At 36.6% G+C, this 25160-nt stretch overlaps 1 long non-coding RNA gene across 1 annotated transcript; it reads left to right on the forward strand.

The window, feature by feature from the left end:
* The first annotated feature begins 19065 nt into the window (after positions 1–19065).
* On the forward strand, positions 19066–23143 carry LOC127299905 (uncharacterized). Its single transcript, XR_007850780.2, has 3 exons — positions 19066–19602; positions 19723–21669; positions 22574–23143. It is a non-coding gene; the product is annotated as an uncharacterized lncRNA (long non-coding RNA).
* The last annotated feature ends 2017 nt before the right edge of the window (positions 23144–25160 follow it).

Here is a 25160-nt window from a genome sequence, read left to right on the forward strand (position 1 = left end):
CTAAATTATTAACATCATCAGCTGTACTGCATGATAATCTATGCTTTATTGACAACGGTTTTGAGTCTTGTCTTATAAACTGGAGGTTTCTGTCTCTTCTAGCGAAGTTTTTAGATATATCCATTTTTCTGAATTGATATTTCTCGACGATGTTACTAACCCAGATGAGGCTAGCACAATTTCTTTGTTTTTCTGCACACTATTTAGCTTTTCTAAAGTCTGAAGTAATAACTGGATGATTGTGTTATTTTGTTTTATGATTATTTTGGAGTCTTCTTTTGGTGATTCGTGATCAGAAAAACCAATAGGAGGTGTTAAATATTTTGCTACTTCGTTTAAGGCTTGGTTATATTCGGTCATGCAAATTATGAAAGGATCAATTTCTTTACTTCTTGCACTAATTCTTTAATTTTAAGAATATCTTGTCTTGTTTCAGCACCTGTGAATAGGTCTTTGTTTTTATTCAGACAAACCCCTATACTTTTCCCAAGGGATAACACTTCTTCTTTAATATAATCGTTATTCCTACAGACCGTGTTCTGTCTTGTTTTTGCTTCTTCTAGCTTATGCAAAGCTATATCAACTTTATTGTTTAAACCTGAAAATCTTTCAATGAGTTTTTGATATTCTTTCAATAAACTTTCTAATTTTTGGTCTAAATTTTCTTGCCTTTTTCCCCAAGATATGAAAAAGTTATATATCAGATCAACGACAATATTTAACTGGCTATGGGAAGTATGCCAGGTATGATCTTCCGACGGATTTATTCTACACCTTATGTCAATATTATCTTTGGATTTCACTACCTTTCCTGTGCTAACTTCTAAATTTAGATACTTTAACCTTTCAATGATTGAACACTAGCTCTGATACCAATATACACAGATTACTATTTATTTACTAATAAATTCGAAATTAAAATAAACTGATTAAAATTTATTAAATGCTAAGATTATTTTTTGGATTTTTGCAGGATCTTGGAGGCTGGCGAGGCCAACGGTACTTTCGTCGGTGTGCGCAGTGGTGTAATAGTCCTACTCAGTACTCCCCGTATTTATCATTGCATTGCTTCAGAAGCAGCTAAGTTTCTTTCCCTAGATGTTTTTAGCCAAGTTTATATGGGTTGATTTTTATCGTCTTCCCAGGCAGTTCCACCCGAAGGGAACACTTCTCTACGGCTACGGTTCTCGTTCTGACGCCACATGCAGGGCTTAACAGAGAACTACACGCAGAGATTTCTCCTATAGGATCCCTAGCATAAAAACCTATCCCATATAAACATGATAAAAAGATCAAGGGAAACACGCAGAACTACTTCATTTCCACAATATAATTTACATACGGGTTTCCCTTTCGGGAACCCCCGAAGGGTTTACACACGGACGGAGGAAATACCTTACAACTTCTCCAGATATATCTTACAAGCGCCTTCTTCTATGGAGGCTTCTTATTTTAGGGAAGAACTACTACTACTACTACTGAGCGGAGAGTGTGCTCTGGATGTGCTCTGGATGCTTGATGCTTGCTCCTCTGGCTGGTGATCCTTCTTCTGAGGCTTGGCCTCCTTTTATAGGAGGGAGAGATGCCTCCAGCACCGCTTCGTGGCCCTTCTCGGCGCTTCTCTTCATGGCACCACGTGGAAATGGTTGGTGTCACAGTATTCGCCATATTATTGGTGATACTGTGTGATACAGTATTGGCCATATAATTGGTGATACTGTGTGATACAGTACCGACCATATAATTGGTGATCTTGTCTTGATGCAAGACCGACCATATTATTGGTGCTACAGGAGAGCACGCATTCGTGGCAATCTTCTCGGGCACGCCTTGTATGCTTGAAGTCTACATGCTTGCCCTTCTTGGCATGTACACCAGGATACATGTTTTTTTTTTTTTTTTTTTTTTTTTGCTGTTGCTACAGTGGAAATTTCACTGTTGCTACAGTAGCATTTATCATTTTATTTTTTATTTTTATTTTTATTAAAAAGGGGGGTCTTCCCCGCCCAATTTATTGATAACACGTTATCAATATACCTTATATTATTTGGGGGGGTCATGTCCTCCATGCCCGAAGTATTGATATACATATCAATATCTCAGACTTATTCTGGTGGTTGTGAATCTTCCATTGTATCATCGGTCTTGCTATCAAATTTTAGGAAATAATCTTCCTCAAAGCTTTTAAATTTTTCTTCATACTGCATCTTTAATTCATAAAAAATTTCAGTAAATTCGACTCGTACTTCTCTTAGAACTTGTTCTTTTATTTCTGATATGATTGAATTCCTTGTATCTTCCATTTTCGCATCTATTTTTTGGTCTATATATTCTCCATCCAATGGATCACCACCCTGTATAAGGCATTGCTTATATGAACCATATTTTTGCAATTCTTCTTCTTTTGGCTTTGTAGAAGAAGTTTGGCCTTCTGGCTTCTTTGAAGAAGTTTGGCCTTCTTCTATTGTCTTTTTGATAGGTATCTGTTTTGAGGCTATTTTACTTTGAGCCAGTTTTTGCTTATTAATATATTTTTTTGCTTCAGGCTCTATATAGTAATTTATTCCTATCATTGTTCTTGCGAGAGATAATGCTTCATCAATATTGGTATATTTCTTCCAGGATGCTCCTCCTGTATATTTTGCTGCTTCTTTTGCTTCAATTATTTTTTCGAATGTGGTATAAATTCTAGGTGTCTTTCCATCATATAGGATGTACAATGGTTTTACCTCTGGTATTTCAATATTTTCTGATGAGGGTATTTTCCCATTAATCATATTAAAATATTCAGAAAGGCTATTTAGGATTGATAGAAAATATCCCTTCTCATCTCTTTTGTTATTATATTGATACCACAAATTGTCCAATATGCATTCTTGCATATCATCGAGGACAATGTGATCCTTCGGCTTGAATTTGTATGAATTTGGAGGGAATATTCGTAGTTTATTTTCAGCTCCAAATGAGAATGTTTCCATTCCATTGAAATTCATTCCTCTCTTCATTTCTGCAAAATTGATGAACGAGGGAATATGTCAGGTAAACAGTTATCTTTTCCTTTAATATGTTCAAAAACAACCTTATATCCATTCCCAGTTATTATATCTTCAAATAGAACCCATCTTCTAGTTGAACTTTTCTTGCTATTGATTTGATTATAATATCTGCATATTGCTTCATGATCAGTTAAATCTTGTGAATTCTTTAAATCCTAAATATAGTCTAAATGCATTGATTGCATGGACTATTGCAAGGATTTCTCTATCGATGTTATTTACTTGTCTTTAGTTTATAGCTTCTGAGGCATATCTGCATATTTTCTCTTGTCTTTGCGAGAAAATTTATTAGGTTTTTGCTTCAATATAGCACCCCATCCTTCTTGAGATGCATCTGTTTCAATGATTAAATAATTATCATCTAGTGGCAATTCTAAAGGCTTCAAATATTTAACCTTTTCTTTTATAGCTTTTACAAGCTTTATATCTTCAGAATTAAAATATTTCTGGCCATTTTTCCTTAGTTTTGCATATAGTGGACTAGCAAGTTTTGCTAAGTTATCTATATAATTTCTTGCATAGTTCACAATTCCTAGAAATTGTTGTAGAATCTTTTTGTCATTCATAGTATCAGGAAATTGTAATATTTTTCTGGCTATATGCTCTTGTAGGTATATCTTTCCTTCACCTATTTCGTGTCCAAGAAAATTGATTTTTTCTTTGCAAATTTCCATTTTCTTTTTGGATAGTATTAACCCATTCTGTTCTACTTTCCTGAAGAAAGTTTCAAGATGAGCAATATGCTCTTTATAGGATTTTGAGAAAACAAGTAGATCATCTACATAAACTAATATAAAAGCTTGATTTTCATTAAATATGTTTTGCATTTTTCTTTGAAATAATGCGGGTGCATTCTTTAAGCCTAACGGCATGACTAACCATTCATAATGTCCTTGAGGACAGGTAAAAGCTGTCCATGGAATAGATTCTTCTGCCATTTTCACTTGCCAGAAACCGGCTTTTAGATCAAACTTAGAGAAATATTTGCTTCCTTGTATTCTATTTATCCATTCCTGCTTATTGGGTATATTGAATGCATCATCTACTGTGTTATCATTAAGTCTTTTGTAATTAATAACCATTCTAGACTTTCCTCTGACTTCTTCAGCATGGTTTCTAACTATAAATGCAGCTGATCGATGAGGACTTCTACTTTTTCTAATTGCTTTTAATTTTATTAATTCTTCGATATGCATTTTAAACTCTTCTATATCTTTGGGAGTAGCTTCTATTGGTCCTGTCTTGATTATGTAGTCAGGGTTTATAATATTTATTTTGCATACTATGGAATTCTTATCCCAATGCTTCATTGGTATTTCCCCAATTATTTGTATGTCTTCTAGTCTTTGCACAATTTTATTTATATCTTGTTTAGATTTTATATCTCTATACCAATTTGGTGAGAATGATTGTAAACCTATGCATTCTGTGCATGCATTTTCTATGAAATATTCTTCTATGGTGTTACTAATTTTATCTTCCTTGCAAGTTCTAGGAGTGTCATCGCTAGAAAAGTATTCCTCGTCTTCCTTAGTTATTTCTCCATTTTGTAAAGATTTTCTTTGCTTTCGAGCCTCAGATATGTATGGAACATTATCTTTGTGAGGAATAAAGGTAACTCCATCTTCATGTATTATAGTGGTTTGTAAGGACTGCTGTAGGAATTGTAAACCTAGGATCATATCATTGTTTACTGACAAATCCCTGATTGTGATTTCGTCTATTATATATTTTGTGCCATTTATGTATGATTCAATATTAAATGCTAATTGGTTATGTAATTTCTTTATTCCTGACATGTCTGTAGAGACTTCGGCTTTACTATCATCTATGGTTGTCACTAATTCTGGGCATCTAGCAAAAAACTTGTCATGGATGATGTTCTTAGTACAACCTGTGTCTAATAAAGCTAATATTTTATAGGAAATATTTGGCTTCAGCACTATTTTAATCGGGATTCTTATTCCTGACACTTCCTTAAATGGTAATCTTACTATATATTTATTTCCAAAACTAGTTAATGCATCTTTGAGTTGGATTAGCCTGTCTCCTTTTTGCTCTTTTCTTGTTGTCATTTGATCTTTTAGTTAGGTGTTTTTGGAAGCATTCTCTTCTGAGCTTTATCTTTACCTTTATTTTCTGACTTACCTTTTAACTCCTCTAATTCTACTTCTAGCTTATTAATCCTATTTTCTAAATTTCTAACTCTGCTAGATAGTATTTCATCTTAGTTCATATTCTAACTCTTGTCTTGATTCTTGATTCTTAGCTTTTAAACAAGAGGCACAAGCCTGTTTTAAACATATGTTACAAGTAGACCTATTTTCTTGACTTGGGTAATATATACATAAAGCACATTTTATATTATAATCTCCTTTACCTCTGATCCAGTCATGTTTACAGTCTACTTGGTTCATCATTTCAATTTTTAATCCTGCCAATTCATCTATTAAATCTAACTCATCTTCACTTGATTCTTCTTCTAACTTTTGTTTTTCTACTTCATCTGTTTCTATGATTGAATATATTGACTCATCATCTTTTATTTCATCATCGCAAACCAGTATATTTTCATTGACACTATCTATGATTAGAACTTTCTCTTGCTCTTCATATTTACTAGAGTATCTTTTCTGGTCTTTATTAGGGCAAGTTCTACTTAGATGGTCAAAGAGTTACATATGAAACACCTGCATGTCTTATCGTATGATTTTCTGGGATCATATCTTCTTACATTCCTTTTATGTAAGAAAGGGGCTCTATTATCTGACCTTCTTAAGAAATATCTTCTCTTGGTTCTAAAATTTCTATTATCCCTTCGCTGAGGTTTATAATATTTTTTATTTTTGTACCGTTCTTGTCCATATGTTAAAGGTATTTGGACAATGTTGTTGCAGAAATTATAATCTGATCTTTTCATGGATCTTTGAGCTTGAATATTTGTACATATTTTTCTTAGCTTTTTGAAAACGAATGTTATGGCTTGGGATATATTTAAATCTAATCCTACTGTTTCTTTCTTATATTCCTCAAATATTATTGATCCTAAAGGATCAGGTAATTTATTAAAATATCTTTCAACTACTCCTACATTATACCCTTGTTTAGCAGTGGTAGCATTATATAAGTAATGTTGAGAGAACTCTTTGATACCTTTCCAACTCGTTAACGTTAATTTTTCTATTTCTCTTAACCTTTCATTTTGCAAAGCGGTTTCTCCTAATTCTGGATCTTCTGCTATAATTATGGTTGATATAATATTTGCAAAATTGTTTGGGTTACTTCCAGCCCTTTTTAATTCTGCATAACTAGCTGGAAATGTTTCTACCCATTGTTCCCATAAAACTTTTGCAGATTCTCCTAAAAATGTTTCGAGATATGTCAGCATATCTTCTACCTTAGATCCTATATTATGCTGGTTTTGTATGTATTTTTGAACTATTAATCCTTTCCAGATGCTGAGTATATTTGGCCAATCTATTGGATCATGGGCTGCTAAATTTAATATTGCACCATCATATTTGGTGTTTTGAAATTGTACTGGCTTTTCGAAATCTCTTCTCTTGCTACCCATATATTTATATTGTCCGGGAATGTAAGATGGTTGAAAATCATCTTTCTCCGGAGGCCATTGTCCCGCAGGCCTACTAGGTCTTTCTTGTGGACCATCTTGCCTTACTGAAGTTGAACTGTCTCCATAGCTATATTCAGATCTTTTTCTTTTGCTATTGTCTACTTCCATTGCTTCTAATGCGTTTTCTAAATTATGTAGTCCAACATCATCTAGGGAATTTATGAAGTCATTATATTCCTCAGAGGCATCTAAATAATCTTCATCTGTCATCATTTCTCTCATTAACTCTTCTTCTTCTTCATAACTCTCTGTTAAAAATTTATTATTTATTTCCCATTGATCTTCTTCACTTATGGCTTTATTTTTATGACTTTGATCAATATTTTTGTTTATATCTTCAACTTTTGATGCTATGTTATTATTTACCTTTGGTGAGCTATTTGTGGCTGTTTCTCTCTCTTTTTTAAATTTCTTTAGCCTTGCAATTTCTCTTATGAAAAACAACTCTTTGTCTCTTATCTTAGGCCAATCTCTTATCATAGAATTGCTATACTCCCATTCTATATGTTTTAATTTTTGTTCATAATGATTTATTTCATTATTTAAATCTGTCCTTTCCATGCATTCTATTGTATCTTTGCTTTTATTGTCACTAGATTCTGGTTCTGACATGAGGGATTCTGTGTCTTCTATAGATGCAGATTTATAATTTGTAAACCTAATGCTACTACTTCCTTCGCAGTTTTGATAGCTTATGTAAGCTTGTGGTTGTTTTAATTCCTTTCTTTCTACTAGTTCACCTATATTCCATTCTTCTCCAGCTCTTTCCTCAGAGCCGATTGTAAGGGGACTCATGAATTTTATACCTTTTGATTGCATATTTTCGATTACATCATTTACATTTACTCTGTATCTAGAGCTACTTTTATTTGTGAGTCTTCCTATAAATTCAATGCTTACTAACAAATTGGTTCCTCTAAAGTCTTCATATCCTTTAGTCTGAAACCCAATACTCATTTTTTCAATAAATTCCCTTATAGGCATTATTAGATCTGGAGCTATATATGTTATTAACATATTTTCATTCATATCTCCTTCCATGAAGCCTAAAGCTGCTTTATCTACTGAATCCCATCTTTTGTCTAATAGCGTTATTAAGACCTTTGCTCCTATTTTCTTTCTTGTCATTCCTTTGACCCCTATAATATACATACCTTGATGAATATATTTATACCCACAATATTTGAGTTCACCTTCAATATTCTTGCTTACAATTCTCAAGTCTACTGGATGAGTTATTACACTTAACTCTACTTCTCTGGATATTCTATATAGATTGCTTCTACTTTCAAACATACCCATATGATATACTTGTTGTGGTTTTATTTTTCTTAGCGTATCTTTCTGATACCTTTCTAGATCTCTTTCAAGGTCTATAACTTCTTCTAAATTATTAACATCATCAGCTGTACTGCATGATAATCTATGCTTTATTGACAACGGTTTTGAGTCTTGTCTTATAAACTGGAGGTTTCTGTCTCTTCTAGCGAAGTTTTTAGATATATCCATTTTTCTGAATTGATATTTCTCGACGATGTTACTAACCCAGATGAGGCTAGCACAATTTCTTTGTTTTTCTGCACACTATTTAGCTTTTCTAAAGTCTGAAGTAATAACTGGATGATTGTGTTATTTTGTTTTATGATTATTTTGGAGTCTTCTTTTGGTGATTCGTGATCAGAAAAACCAATAGGAGGTGTTAAATATTTTGCTACTTCGTTTAAGGCTTGGTTATATTCGGTCATGCAAATTATGAAAGGATCAATTTCTTTACTTCTTGCACTAATTCTTTAATTTTAAGAATATCTTGTCTTGTTTCAGCACCTGTGAATAGGTCTTTGTTTTTATTCAGACAAACCCCTATACTTTTCCCAAGGGATAACACTTCTTCTTTAATATAATCGTTATTCCTACAGACCGTGTTACGTCTTGTTTTTGCTTCTTCTAGCTTATGCAAAGCTATATCAACTTTATTGTTTAAACCTGAAAATCTTTCAATGAGTTTTTGATATTCTTTCAATAAACTTTCTAATTTTTGGTCTAAATTTTCTTGCCTTTTTCCCCAAGATATGAAAAAGTTATATATCAGATCAACGAACATATTTAACTGGCTATGGGAAGTATGCCAGGTATGATCTTCCGACGGATTTATTCTACACCTTATGTCAATATTATCTTTGGATTTCACTACCTTTCCTGTGCTAACTTCTAAATTTAGATACTTTAACCTTTCAATGATTGAACACTAGCTCTGATACCAATATACACAGATTACTATTTATTTACTAATAAATTCGAAATTAAAATAAACTGATTAATATTTATTAAATGCTAAGATTATTTTTTGGATTTTTGCAGGATCTTGGAGGCTGGCGAGGCCAACGGTACTTTCGTCGGTGTGCGCAGTGGTGTAATAGTCCTACTCAGTACTCCCCGTATTTATCATTGCATTGCTTCAGAAGCAGCTAAGTTTCTTTCCCTAGATGTTTTTAGCCAAGTTTATATGGGTTGATTTTTATCGTCTTCCCAGTGGTTCCACCGAAGGGAACACTTCTCTACGGCTACGGTTCTCGTTCTGACGCCACATGCAGGGCTTAACAGAGAACTACACGCAGAGATTTCTCCTATAGGATCCCTAGCATAAAAACCTATCCCATATAAACATGATAAAAAGATCAAGGGAAACACGCAGAACTACTTCATTTCCACAATATAATTTACATACGGGTTTCCCTTTCGGGAACCCCCGAAGGGTTTACACACGGACGGAGGAAATACCTTACAACTTCTCCAGATATATCTTACAAGCGCCTTCTTCTATGGAGGCTTCTTATTTTAGGGAAGAACTACTACTACTACTACTGAGCGGAGAGTGTGCTCTGGATGTGCTCTGGATGCTTGATGCTTGCTCCTCTGGCTGGTGATCCTTCTTCTGAGGCTTGGCCTCCTTTTATAGGAGGGAGAGATGCCTCCAGCACCGCTTTGTGGCCCTTCTCGGCGCTTCACTTCATGGCACCACGTGGAAATGGTTGGTGTCACAGTATTCGCCATATTATTGGTGATACTGTGTGATACAGTATTGGCCATATAATTGGTGATACTGTGTGATACAGTACCGACCATATAATTGGTGATACTGTGCGGTACAGTACCGACCATATTATTGGTGCTACAGGAGAGCACGCATTCGTGGCAATCTTCTCGGGCACGCCTTGTATGCTTGAAGTCTACATGCTTGCCCTTCTTGGCATGTACACCAGGATACATGTTTTTTTTTTTTTTTTTTTGCTGTTGCTACAGTGGAAATTTCACTGTTGCTACAGTAGCATTTATCATTTTATTTTTATTTTTTATTTTTATTAAAAAGGGGGGTCTTCCCCGCCCAATTTATTGATAACACGTTATCAATATACCTTATATTATTTGAGAAGGGCCACGAAGCGGTGCTGGAGGCATCTCTCCCTCCTATAAAAGGAGGCCAAGCCTCAGAAGAAGGATCACCAGCCAGAGGAGCAAGCATCAAGCATCCAGAGCACATCCAGAGCACACTCTCCGCTCAGTAGTAGTAGTAGTAGTTCTTCCCTAAAATAAGAAGCCTCCATAGAAGAAGGCGCTTGTAAGATATATCTGGAGAAGTTGTAAGGTATTTCCTCCGTCCGTGTGTAAACCCTTCGGGGGTTCCCGAAAGGGAAACCCGTATGTAAATTATATTGTGGAAATGAAGTAGTTCTGCATGTTTCCCTTGATCTTTTTATCATGTTTATATGGGATAGGTTTTTATGCTAGGGATCCTATAGGAGAAATCTCTGCGTGTAGTTCTCTGTTAAGCCCTGCATGTGGCGTCAGAACGAGAACCGTAGCCGTAGAGAAGTGTTCCCTTCGGGTGGAACTGCCTGGGAAGACGATAAAAATCAACCCATATAAACTTGGCTAAAAACATCTAGGGAAAGAAACTTAGCTGCTTCTGAAGCAATGCAATGATAAATACGGGGAGTACTGAGTAGGACTATTACACCACTGCGCACACCGATGAAAGTACCGTTGGCCTCGCCAGCCTCCAAGATCCTGCAAAAATCCAAAAAATAATCTTAGCATTTAATAAATTTTAATCAGTTTATTTTAATTTCGAATTTATTAGTAAATAAATAGTAATCTGTGTATATTGGTATCAGAGCTAGTGTTCAATCATTGAAAGGTTAAAGTATCTAAATTTAGAAGTTAGCACAGGAAAGGTAGTGAAATCCAAAGATAATATTGACATAAGGTGTAGAATAAATCCGTCGGAAGATCATACCTGGCATACTTCCCATAGCCAGTTAAATATTGTCGTTGATCTGATATATAACTTTTTCATATCTTGGGGAAAAAGGCAAGAAAATTTAGACCAAAAATTAGAAAGTTTATTGAAAGAATATCAAAAACTCATTGAAAGATTTTCAGGTTTAAACAATAAAGTTGATATAGCTTTGCATAAGCTAGAAGAAGCAAAAACAAGACAGAACACAGTCTGTAGGAATAACGATTATATTAAAGAAGAAGTGTTATCCCTTGGGAAAAGTATAGGGGTTTGTCGAATAAAAACAAAGACCTATTCACAGGTGCTGAAACAAGACAAGATATTCTTAAAATTAAAGAATTAGTGCAAGAAGTAAAGAAATTGATCCTTTCATAATTTGCATGACCGAATATAACCAAGCCTTAAACGAAGTAGCAAAATATTTAACACCTCCTATTGGTTTTTCTGATCACGAATCACCAAAAGAAGACTCCAAAATAATCATAAAACAAAATAACACAATCATCCAGTTATTACTTCAGACTTTAGAAAAGCTAAATAGTGTGCAGAAAAACAAAGAAATTGTGCTAGCCTCATCTGGGTTAGTAACATCGTCGAGAAATATCAATTCAGAAAAATGGATATATCTAAAAACTTCGCTAGAAGAGACAGAAACCTCAGGTTTATAAGACAAGACTCAAAACCGTTGTCAATAAAGCATAGATTATCATGCAAGACAAATTGATGATGTTAATAATTTAGAAGAAGTTATAGACCTTGAAAGAGATATAGAAAGGTATCAGAAAGATACGCTAAGAAAAATAAAACCACAACAAGTATATAATATGGGTATGTTTGAAAGTATAAGAAATCTATATAGAATATCCAGGAGAAGTAGAGTTAAGTGTAATAACTCATCCAAAGAGACTTGAGAATTGTAAGCAAGAATATTGAAGGTGAACTCAAATATTGTGGGTATAAATATATTCATCAAGGTATGTATATTATAGGGGTCAAAGGAATGACAAGAAAGAAAATAGGAGCAAAGGTCTTAATAACGCTATTAGACAAAAGATGGGATTCAAGAGATAAAGCAGCTTTAGGCTTCATGGAAGGAGATATGAATGAAAATATGTTAATAACATATATAGCTCCAGATCTAATAATGCCTATAAGGGAATTTATTGAAAAAATGAGTATTGGGTTTCAGACTAAAGGATATGAAGACTTTAGAGGAACCAATTTGTTAGTAAGCATTGAATTTATAGGAAGACTCACAAATAAAAGTAGCTCTAGATACAGTAGTAAATGTAAATGATGTAATCGAAAATATGCAATCAAAAGGTATAAAATTCATGAGTCCCTTACAATCGGCTACGAGGAAAGAGCTGGAGAAGAATGGAATATAGGTGAACTAGTAGAAAGAAAGGAATTAAAACAACCACAAGCTTACATAAGCTATCAAAACTGCGAAGGAAGTAGTAGCATTAGGTTTACAAATTATAAATCTGCATCTATAGAAGACACAGAATCCCTCATGTCAGAACCAGAATCTAGTGACAATAAAAGCAAAGATACAATAGAATGCATGGAAAGGACAGATTTAAATAATGAAATAAATCATTATGAACAAAAATTAAAACATATAGAATGGGAGTATAGCAATTCTATGATAAGAGATTGGCCTAAGATAAGAGACAAAGAGTTGTTTTTCATAAGAGAAATTGCAAGGCTAAAGAAATTTAAAAAAGAGAGAGAAACAGCCACAAATAGCTCACCAAAGGTAAATAATAACATAGCATCAAAAGTTGAAGATATAAACAAAAATATTGATCAAAGTCATAAAAATAAAGCCATAAGTGAAGAAGATCAATGGGAAATAAATAATAAATTTTTAACGAGAGAGTTATGAAGAAGAAGAAGAGTTAATGAGAGAAATGATGATAGATGAAGATTATTTAGATGCCTCTGAGGAATATAATGACTTCATAAATTCCCTAGATGATGTTGGACTACATAATTTAGAAAACGCATTAGAAGCAATGGAAGTAGACAATAGCAAAAGAAAAAGATCTGAATATAGCTATGGAGACAGTTCAACTTGATAAGGCAAGATGGTCCACAAGAAAGACCTAGTAGGCTCGCGGGACAATGGCCTCAGGAGAAAGATGATTTTCAACCATCTTACATTCCCGGACAATATAAATATATGGGTAGCAAGAGAAGAGATTTCGAAAAGCGGTACACTTTCAAAACACCAAATATGATGGTGCAATATTAAATTTAGCAGCCCATGATCCAATAGATTGGCCAAATATACTCAGCATCTGGAAAGGATTAATAGTTCAAAAATACATACAAAACCAGCATAATATAGGATCTAAGGTAGAAGATATGCTGACATATCTCGAAACATTTTTAGGAGAATCTGCAAAAGTTTTATGGGAACAATGGGTAGAAACATTTCCAGCTAGTTATGCAGAATTCAAAATTGGAAGTAACCCAAACAATTTTGCAAACATTATATCAACCATAATTATAGCAGAAGATCCAGAATTAGGAGAAACCGCTTTGCAAAATGAAAGGTTAAGAGAAATAGAAAAATTAACGTTAACGAGTTGGAAAGGTATCAAAGAGTTCTCTCAACATTACTTATATAATGCTACCACTGCTAAACAAGGGTATAATGTAGGAGTAGTTGAAAGATATTTTAATAAATTACCTGATCCTTTAGGATCAATAATATTTGAGGAATATAAGAAAGAAACAGAGGGATTAGATTTAAATATATCCCAAGCCATAACATTCGTTTTCAAAAAGCTAAGAAAAATATGTACAAATATTCAAGCTCAAAGATCCATGAAAAGATCAGATTATAATTTCTGCAACAACATTGTCCAAATACCTTTAACATATGGACAAGAACGGTACAAAAATAAAAAATATTATAAACCTCAGCGAAGGGATAATAGAAATTTTAGAACCAAGAGAAGATATTTCTTAAGAAGGTCAGATAATAGATCCCCTTTCTTACATAAAAGGAATGTAAGAAGATATGATCCTAAAATCATACGATAAGACATGCGGTGTGTTTCATATGTAACTCGCCTGACCATCTAAGTAGAACTTGCCCTAATAAAGACCAGAAAAGATACTCTAGTAAATATGAAGAGCAAGAGAAAGTTCTAATCATAGATAGTGTCAATGAAAATATACTGGTTTGCGATGATGAAATAAAAGATGATGAGTCAATATATTCAATCATAGAAACAGATGAAGTAGAAAAACAAAAGTTAGAAGAAGAATCAAGTGAAGATGAGTTAGATTTAATAGATGAATTGGCAGGATTAAAAATTGAAATGATGAACCAAGTAGACTGTAAACATGACTGGATCAGAGGTAAAGGAGATTATAATATAAAATGTGCTTTACGTATATATTACCCAAGTCAAGAAAATAGGTCTACTTGTAACATATGTTTAAAACAGGCTTGTGCCTCTTGTTTAAAAGCTAAGAATCAAGAATCAAGACAAGAGTTAGAATATGAACCAGAAGATGAAATACTATCTAGCAGAGTTAGAAATTTAGAAAATAGGATTAATAAGCTAGAAGTAGAATTAGAGGCGTTAAAAGGTAAGTTTAAAATAAAGGTAAAGATAAAGCTCAGGAAGAGAATGCTTCCAAAAACACTGGACTAAAAGATCAAATGACAACAGTAAAAGAGCAAAAAGGAGACAGGCTAATCCAACTCAAAGATGCATTAACTAGTTTTGAAAATAAATATATAGTAAGATTACCATTTAAGGAAGTGTCAGGAATAAGAATCCCGATTAAAATAGTGCCGAAGCCAAATATTTCCTATAAAATATTAGCTTTATTAGACACAGGTTGTACTAAGAACATCATCCATGACAAGTTTTTTGCTAGATGCCCAGAATTAGTGACAACCATAGATGATAGTAAAGCCGAAGTCTCTCTGAGACATGTCGTGAATAAAGAAATTACATAACCAATTAGCATTTAATATTGAATCATACATAAATGGCACAAAATATATAATAGACGAAATCACAATCGAGGATTTGTCGGTAATAAACAATGACATGATCCTAGGTTTACAATTCCTACAGCAGTCCTTACAAACCACTATAATACATGAAGATGGAGTTACCTTTATTCCTCACAAAGATAATGTTCCATACATATCTGAGGCTCGAAAGCAAAGAAAATCTTTACAAAATGGATAAATAACTAAGGAAGACGAGGAATACTTTTCTAGCGATGACACTCCTAGAACTTGCAAGGAAGATAAAATTAGTAACACCATAGAAGAATATTTCATAGAAAATGCATGCACAGAATGCATAGGTTTACAATCATTCTCACCAAATTGGTATAGAGATATAAAATCTAAACAAGATATAAATAAAATTGTGCAAAGACTAGAAGACATACAAATAATTGGGGAAATACCAATGAAGCATTGGGATAAGAATTCCATAGTATGCAAAATAAATATTATAAACCCTGACTACATAATCAAGACAGGACCAATAGAAGCTACTCCCAAAGATATAGAAGAGTTTAAAATGCATATCGAAGAATTAATAAAATTAAAAGCAATTAGAGAAAGTAGAAGTCCTCATCGATCATTTGCATTTATAGTTAGAAACCATGCTTTGAAGAAGTCGGAGGAAAGTCTAGAATGGTTATTAATTACAAAAGACTTAATGATAACACGATAGATGATGCATTCAATATACCCAATAAGCAGGAATGGATAAATAGAATACAAGGAAGCAAATATTTCTCTAAGTTTGATCTAAAAGCCGGTTTCTGGCAAGTGAAAATGGCAGAAGAATCTATTCCATGGACAGCTTTTACCTGTCCTCAAGGACATTATGAATGGTTAGTCATGCCGTTAGGCTTAAAGAATGCACCCGCATTATTTCAAAGAAAAATGCAAAACATATTTAATGAAAATCAAGCTTTTATATTAGTTTATGTAGATGATCTACTTGTTTTCTCAAAATCCTATAAAGAGCATATTGCTCATCTTGAAACTTTCTTCAGGAAAGTAGAACAGAATGGGTTAATACTATCCAAAAAGAAAATGGAAATTTGCAAAGAAAAAATCAATTTTCTTGGACACGAAATAGGTGAAGGAAAGATATACCTACAAGAGCATATAGCCAGAAAAATATTACAATTTCCTGATACTATGAATGACAAAAAGATTCTACAACAATTTCTAGGAATTGTGAACTATGCAAGAAATTATATAGATAACTTAGCAAAACTTGCTGGTCCACTATATGCAAAACTAAGGAAAAATGGCCAGAAATATTTTAATTCTGAAGATATAAAGCTTGTAAAAGCTATAAAAGAAAAGGTTAAATATTTGAAGCCTTTAGAATTGCCACTAGATGATAATTATTTAATCATTGAAACAGATGCATCTCAAGAAGGATGGGGTGCTATATTGAAGCAAAAACCTAATAAATTTTCTGCAAAGACAGAAGAGAAAATATGCAGATATGCCTCAGGAAGCTATAAACTAAAGACAGTAAATAACATCGATAGAGAAATCCTTGCAATAGTCCATGCAATCAATGCATTTAGACTATATTTAGGATTTAAAGAATTCACAGTACGAACTGACTGTGAAGCAATATGCAGATATTATAATCAAATCAATAGCAAGAAAAGTTCAACTAGAAGATGGGTTCTATTTGAAGATATAATAACTGGGAATGGATATAAGGTTGTTTTTGAACATATTAAAGGAAAAGATAACTGTTTACCTGACATATTCCCTCGTTCATCAATTTTGCAGAAATGAAGAGAGGAATGAATTTCAATGGAATGGAAACATTCTCATTTGGAGCTGAAAATAAACTACGAATATTCCCTCCAAATTCATACAAATTCAAGCCGAAGGATCACATTGTCCTCGATGATATGCAAGAATGCATATTGGACAATTTGTGGTATCAATATAATAACAAAAGAGATGAGAAGGGATATTTTCTATCAATCCTAAATAGCCTTTCTGAATATTTTAATATGATTAATGGGAAAATACCCTCATCAGAAAATATTGAAATACCAGAGGTAAAACCATTATACATCCTATATGATGGAAAGACACCTGGAATTTATACCACATTCGAAAAAATAATTGAAGCAAAAGAAGCAGCAAAATATACAGGAGGAGCATCCTGGAAGAAATATACCAATATTGATGAAGCATTATCTCTCGCAAGAACAATGATAGGAATAAATTACTATATAGAGCCTGAAGCAAAAAAATATATTAATAAGCAAAAACTGGCTCAAAGTAAAATAGCCTCAAAACAGATACCTATCAAAAAGACAATAGAAGAAGGCCAAACTTCTTCAAAGAAGCCAGAAGGCCAAACTTCTTCTACAAAGCCAAAAGAAGAAGAATTGCAAAAATATGGTTCATATAAGCAATGCCTTATACAGGGTGGTGATCCATTGGATGGAGAATATATAGACCAAAAAATAGATGCGAAAATGGAAGATGCAAGGAATTCAATCATATCAGAAATAAAAGAACAAGTTCTAAGAGAAGTACGAGTCGAATTTACTGAAAATTTTTATGAATTAAAGATGCAGTATGAAGAAAAATTTAAAAGCTTTGAGGAAGATTATTTCCTAAAATTTGATAGCAAGACCGATGATACAATGGAAGATTCACAACCACCAGAATAAGTCTGAGATATTGATATGTATATCAATACTTCGGGCATGGAGGACATGACCCCCCCAAATAATATAAGGTATATTGATAACGTGTTATCAATAAATTGGGCGGGGAAGACCCCCCTTTTTAATAAAAATAAAAAATAAAAATAAAATGATAAATGCTACTGTAGCAACAGTGAAATTTCCACTGTAGCAACAGCAAAAAAAAAAAAAAAAAAAAGAAAAAACATGTATCCTGGTGTACATGCCAAGAAGGGCAAGCATGTAGACTTCAAGCATACAAGGCGTGCCCGAGAAGATTGCCACGAATGCGTGCTCTCCTGTAGCACCAATAATATGGTCGGTACTGTACCGCACAGTATCACCAATTATATGGTCAGATCGTATCACACAGTATCACCAATTATATGGCCAATACTGTATCACACAGTATCACCAATAATATGGCGAATACTGTGACACCAACCATTTCCACGTGGTGCCATGAAGAGAAGCGCCGAGAAGGGCCACGAAGCGGTGCTGGAGGCATCTCTCCCTCCTATAAAAGGAGGCCAAGCCTCAGAAGAAGGATCACCAGCCAGAGGAGCAAGCATCAAGCATCCAGAGCACATCCAGAGCACACTCTCCGCTCAGTAGTAGTAGTAGTAGTTCTTCCCTAAAATAAGAAGCCTCCATAGAAGAAGGCGCTTGTAAGATATATCTGGAGAAGTTGTAAGGTATTTCCTCCGTCCGTGTGTAAACCCTTCGGGGGTTCCCGAAAGGGAAACCCATATGTAAATTATATTGTGGAAATGAAATAGTTCTGCGTGTTTCCCTTGATCTTTTTATCATGTTTATATGGGATAGGTTTTTATGCTAGGGTCCTATAGGAGAAATCTCTGCGTGTAGTTCTCTGTTAAGCCCTGCATGTGGCGTCAGAACGAGAACCGTAGCCGTAGAGAAGTGTTCCCTTCGGGTGGAACTGCCTGGGAAGACGATAAAAATCAACCCATATAAACTTGGCTAAAAACATCTAGGGAAAGAAACTTAGCTGCTTCTGAAGCAATGCAATGATAAATACGGGGAGTACTGAGTAGGACTATTACACCATCACAAGCACACCGACGAAAGTACCGTTGGCCTCGCCAGCCTCCAAGATCCTGCAAAAATCCAAAAAATAATCTTAGCATTTAATAAATTTTAATCAGTTTATTTTAATTTCGAATTTATTAGTAAATAAATAGTAATCTGTGTATATAAGCCCCCTGGTGCAGAATAAGTTATTCTACTCCCGGGTCGGTCGACTGAGCCGAACCACGACCTGTTCCATCGAACCGTGTGACTCGCACCATTACTTTTTTCTTAATTCGGTCGTGGGGTTTGGGAGGTGCCCACTAACCCCGTCACCTCACCTTTTTTTTCTCCATCGTCCCATACGGCGGCGAGCAGTTGAAATTGCGCACTGCAGCGGCGAGGGGGCGAGCGGCTGGTGGCGAGCGGGTAAACTGCGAGTGCGCTCTGCGCACTGGTCTCCTCGACGGAATCGGCGGCGCTGTGGTCGGCTGACGGAATCGGCGGCGCCGTGGTCAACCGGCTGAATCGGCGGCAATGGTGGCGTGCTGATCCGCGGGTGGTGGCAAAGGGCTGATTCGGCATCTTGGTCGGACAGCTCGGAGGGTGGTGGTTGAGTGTGCTCTCCGCTCTGGTTTCCTCGACGGAATCGCCGGCGCCGTGGTTAGCCGGCTGAATCGGCGGCGTGCTGATCCGCGGGTGGTGTCAAAGTACTGATTCGGCATCTTCTTCGGAAAGCTCTGCGGGTGGTGGTTGCGGACGGCGCTGCGAGCGGCCTCGGCATCGCGGTGTACGGCCTCAGCCCTGCGTGAGATTGACGATGGCTGGAATACGCTCGTGAGTCTCCAATTAAGGTATGGTGCCCACACTTCTTCGATTGCCTGTGCGCAGCTATTCCGTTCTAGATAGAATTGGGTCTCGCTAGTGAATCTGTTTCCATCTCCCAGTATTCCTGCAATCCTCTCTTTTTCCAGGCAACAGGGGCTACGACCGGTGCTGGCGGCCGTTTGGAGGTGAAGTGTTGAACCGGTTGGATCTGGAGGAGTACGGATTGGAATCAAAAGGGCAAACTTTTCTCCTTTCCATTTATTTTCTTCTAGTTAGCATTCTTGCACTTCTTCCTGTCTTTTATGTTGCACTACATGGATTTGTCAATGCGTTCATAACTTCACTAAATTTTGGATGTTAATTACAAGATATGACAACAGGGATCAAAACTAACAAATTATTTTTGCCCCCCAAAAAATGCCCTGCTTAGTGGTTAGCTTCAATCGCTGAAGCTGCAGATTAAGCTGCTTTTTACATTTAAACATGCATCACACTTCCTTACTTTTTCCTTGAAACGAATGAATTATATTATCACCAAAACTGAAATCCAGCTGATATAAGGAAATTATCTAGATGATATTCTAGGATTTTGAAGAGATAATTTCTTGACTCCAATCTGAAATATGAAAGAATTCTAAATGATCACAGAATACTTTCTTCTTGCACCTGATGCTACATGAGTCGTATATTTCTGCCTTCTTCATTAGGACCTAGTCCAATCCTTGAACGCAAGCTTGGGTTTTGTCATTTCTACTGAACTTGCACTTTGAAATTTCTCTGATGTTGCATTCATCGTGAAATACAGAATTTTCGTTCCTACTATTTTCAACACATCACCCTTAGTTGCAGCGCTTGGATTTCATTATTCAGTCGCACGAAAATTACATAAGCAAACCATAGCCTATGCCATAATCATCAAATACATGTATCTGTGAACAGTTTCATTACAATAACAAGTTAACAACATGGATATATGGTAAAATTCCCACACTCTACATAACACTAAATGGAAAATCAAGGAGAGATAGCAGTCATTCTCAGCGGCGAGTGGTTGGCGGGTGGAATGGGCAATCAGAAGTGTGCATGATGATCTATTATTTATAATTTCAGCTTCAGATATCTGGTAGTAGTAATGCTTTCGTGCAGTGAGCTTGGCTTATTGCGTCCATAATTTCGAGTTAGTCCCTAAGTGCAAATTGCAAATATGCTCTTAAAAAATCAAATTGCAAATATATTTGCATTTTCAAGCTTTCCATAGACTCGTTTGCGCATTTTGGTTTGATGGTTTGTGTTCAGCTGTAGGTTTACTTATAACGGGTTTTCTCTTCCATTGTTCATTCTTTTTTCGCTTCGTAATTGTTCAGTTTTACTTGACGTAATTTTGTTACTGTAAAAAGTGAATTTGAGATAAGTATTTCTGCATAATTTTTATTTTATTGGCTCCAGTCTAGTGCTAGTGGGCACGATTAGCTAGGTTCTATGTGAAAGTACCAAATTGAAAGCAATTTTTACTGGTTATTTAATGGCATTATGAAATGCATTGTGGTTACGAATTATGAATTAAACTAAGCTCATACATAGTTTTTTATGCTTGTCTGACGACTTATATCCTTCCCATAAATGTGCTTTGTTTCAGTTTTCTGATACGTTGTTTCACTTGAAGTGTTTATCTTGATTGGTCTGTATGTTTATAATCAAAACTATATAATATGTCTGAAAGAATATTTTGCAACCCTTGCAAGCTTAACGATCTTTTACTCTTGATCTATACTTGAATAAAATCATTGTTCATGTACTGCATTGTCACACCATCTTTATTTGAGTTGAGCTAGCTTTCGACTAAGCCATCTTAAATGAGTATATTTTGCAATTAACTGACGTTTTCACTCACAAATATACAGAGTTCATTGTATATTTCGTTATTCCGCGGCACAAGCACCGCCCTGTATTATTAGTGATTTAAATCATCTCAACAGTGGTGGGAGGCTGCAATCTTTTTCTATCATGTTCTTCTTTACCGATATAATCGGACTGCAACCAGGGTATGGCGCTTGCTGCTGCTTTCTTCGCTCCATCTCTGCCAATCTGTATGAGTAAGTGACGGTTCTTTCTCCAGTTTTGCATCATATTGCTTCGTAATTGTTAAGTTTTACTCGACGTAATAATTGTTGCTACAAGAGATGAATTATGAGATAAGTAATTGTGCATCTTTTTAAATTCTTGACTGCAACGGTATCTCCAATCTAGTGCTAGTGGGCATGCTCAGCTAGGTTCTATGTTAAAGTACCAATATTTGTGTATGCCTAGTAGTTACAACACTATGAGACAGAGTCAGATTTTTTTTGTGACACTGCGCAGGATTCATATGCATGCTGTGATAAGTATTCATGGGGAAAGGGTTTTCGGGCTGTTCATCCATTGCATCTGTTGCCCATGTAACATTTTGATCCATTGTGCCTTTTTTGAGCTAAGGTTATGTTATTATTTTTCATTTGTCAATTTCTGTTTAGCTTATCAATGCATTTATTTTGGACTAGAAGCTTATCAATTAACTAAATCCTGAATCTAGATGTCATGTCTTCACGTGCATCATAGTCTATAGATTGCTTGGGTAATAAAGAACGGGATCTATTTATTCTGTATTGGAAGATTATATTTTGAATTTTGTAGTTCAGCAGTAGCTAGGTCCCATGTAACAGTGTATATAAATATTTTGGCAACACTAGCATATTTTAGCCTTTTGAGGTGTGCTGGTTAAAACAAATGTAGATGTTTAAACTCTGCGTCTTTTAATTGGAGTTATGTATTGTTAATTGCCTTGTCTTGGTGTATGAAAGCAACATCTGTTAATAAAAATATATAACGATTATTTGTATCATTGTAAGTTTTGACTTTTTATGTAATGAACAAGGTACATGTGGCGCAGCAAAATTTTACTGAAATTTCATCTTTTAAAATACCTTATGTACGTTATGTGTTTTTCTTTTCCTTGTGCAGCTAGTCATTGGCATGTTTTGAAAAAGCATGTTGCTGATCTGGATGACCCCATCTCGGTTATCTTTGAGCGTTGTTGGGCATGGAAGAAACAGGGTATATTTACAATTGGATTTGACCCAACCTACTGCTGCGTATGTCCCCCTCCATTGAGTGTCAAATGAATTTCCATTTTATGCATCTACTGATGTGAAGGAAGACGGTGGTAAGCAAAGTGATATGAAGCTGAAGTTTCTTCTGTCAGGGTTTAACATCACTAATGCGTGAGCTATAGTTATCTCTGACTTGAATTGTGTATGCAAAAAGTAGCTTCACATGTAATTACTGGGTATACACCCATATCCTGTGTATTCTTTTCGTAGTAGATCTCTCTAGCCTTAAGTGCCACTTCTGTATATAGCTGAATATTCATGTGTCCCCGCCCCTGCAATGTACTTGGGTCATGATCTGATCCTTGTATTAGCGTCGTCCGTCAAAACATATCCTAAATTGTTGTACTACCTTTTTATGTCCAACTGTATACCATGTTTGATGTGGCCGGACGTTTGTGTGACATGATAATATCTTTGGAAGAAGGAACCGATGTACAAGTCTTGGTTCTCAGAATTATTAAGTCGGCCAATTTTAGAAGACCTCTATCTTGCTAGCAGATCAAAAGTTTTCTTTTGTGGAGCTAAAGGTTGATTGGAAAAAAGCCGTAGATGATTCGTACAAATAAACTTAGGCCAATTGCTAAAAATAAGTTCTCTTACGTTCACTTAATTACAATTTTCTTATGTCGATTTGCACAGATTGACAGTATTTTAATATGGTTGATGGTTCATGGAGCGAGCTGGGCTTAATTATCGCATCAAGTTGGACCTACTTTTGTTTGGCAAAAAAAGAAAAAGTTGTTACGAAGGGTAGCGTTCCATCTTTTTTTGAGGAGAGGGTAGCGTTCCATCTTTTCGTACGATGACGTAATTTTGTTACGCTGCATGCAGTTTTCTCAGGCCACAGCGATTGGTGCAGGTTGGATGCCTGGGGCAGTTCGGCCGCTCGCTCTTTGAACGCAATTTTCTTACGGCCGGTGCAATTTTCTTACGACACACGGGATTGGGTGCGGGACGCGGATGTGTTGGCCGGTGTCTCAAGCACGGTTCGACCCGGGTGCAGAATAATATTCTGCCCCCAGGGAGTCAAATCACACTATTCTGAAACCGGTGCTCAGAATAATATTCTGAGCACCACCTCGCCCTATATAGGCGCGGACCCGCACGAAAGAAAGAAAGAAAAAAGTCCCAGGAACCCACCCTCGTACGAAGGAAGTCCCACACGAACCCAACCGTCCTGTTGCTGTTTCGATCCCAGCCTCCCGTGCTCCCGCCGCCGGCCACCCAACCGCCGGCCTGGAGAAGCCCCGCGCCGCCGCCTGAAGCCCACCGCCCCGCCACCTGGAGGAATCGCGCGCCCCCCGCCTCAAGGTTCCCCGCGCCGCCGCCTTAAGGCCCGGCGCGCCGCCGATCAGAGAGCCCGCGCGCTGCTGCCCCTTCCTCCGAGCGCCGCCGCCCCTTCCCCCGCACGCCGTCGCCCCTTCCCCCGCGCGTGGCCGCCCCTTCCCCGGCTCTGGGAAAGCCGCTGGCCCGGCTCCTCGCGGCCGGCCTACGCCCCTGCCGCCGGTCGAGCTCCCCTGCGCCCTGCCACCAACAAGGCACCGGCCGCCGCCAAATCAACGGCGCGAACAGCCGTCCCCCGAGCTTCTGTGCCACGGCGGGGCACCACGCCGGCTCGGGATGTCGTGTACCCTCCTCTGGCCTTCTTCTACAGGGTCGACGCCGGCATGTACTGCCCACACTTCGTCCCCGCAACAGCTGCCACCGGCCTGTACTGCTGCAACCCCGACCTGAGGCCGACGCCCCTGCTCCCATCCTGCCGCTAGACCCTGCCTCCTCTCTATGTCCACGCGACTAAGCTTCCTGCCGTCAGTATCCCGCACAGATGGTCGTGGAGGAGGAACATGGCTGTTGCATCCCTTGACACCGGTGACGGCACATCGTACAGGAGGATAGTTCTCATGGTCGTGGAGGTGGAGGAGGAACAGGGCTCTGCCAGTGCGCTCCCACGGCTTCGCTCGATCTGCCCCTAACGTTCGAACTTCGGCGTCAGGTCTGAATTTGCTTCTTGCGCGTGTATACCTTTTCACTCCCATCCAACGAGTGGCAAAAGGAAAAGCACTATATACCTTTTGGCTTCTTCCGCGTGTGATTATATTTTCTATTTGTCCAACGAGGAGAATTTGAGGCATCCTTTGTTCAACTCCAGCCCAGGTCAGTGCTATATCTGAATTTTTTTTGTTTCTTGCGCGGGCAGTATAGACAAGTTCAGAAGTAAAGTTCAACCGCACAGTGACAGGAAGTGCAAGTGGATGCTTAAGGTTTTTGAGAGGTCACTGATTCAGGTTATTAAGTATTTTAACTCAATAAGTAGTAAGTACACATATTAAGCGTTGAAGCTCACACTTCATGTTTCTGGAAGTATATACACGAATGACAAATCTGGATGATTTTCAACTGTATGCTGCTTGTTCTAAAATTGTTTGCTCGTCAGTGGA

The sequence above is a fragment of the Lolium perenne genome, chromosome 5, assembly GCF_019359855.2.
Source record: "Lolium perenne isolate Kyuss_39 chromosome 5, Kyuss_2.0, whole genome shotgun sequence".
Classification (NCBI taxonomy): domain Eukaryota; kingdom Viridiplantae; phylum Streptophyta; class Magnoliopsida; order Poales; family Poaceae; genus Lolium; species Lolium perenne.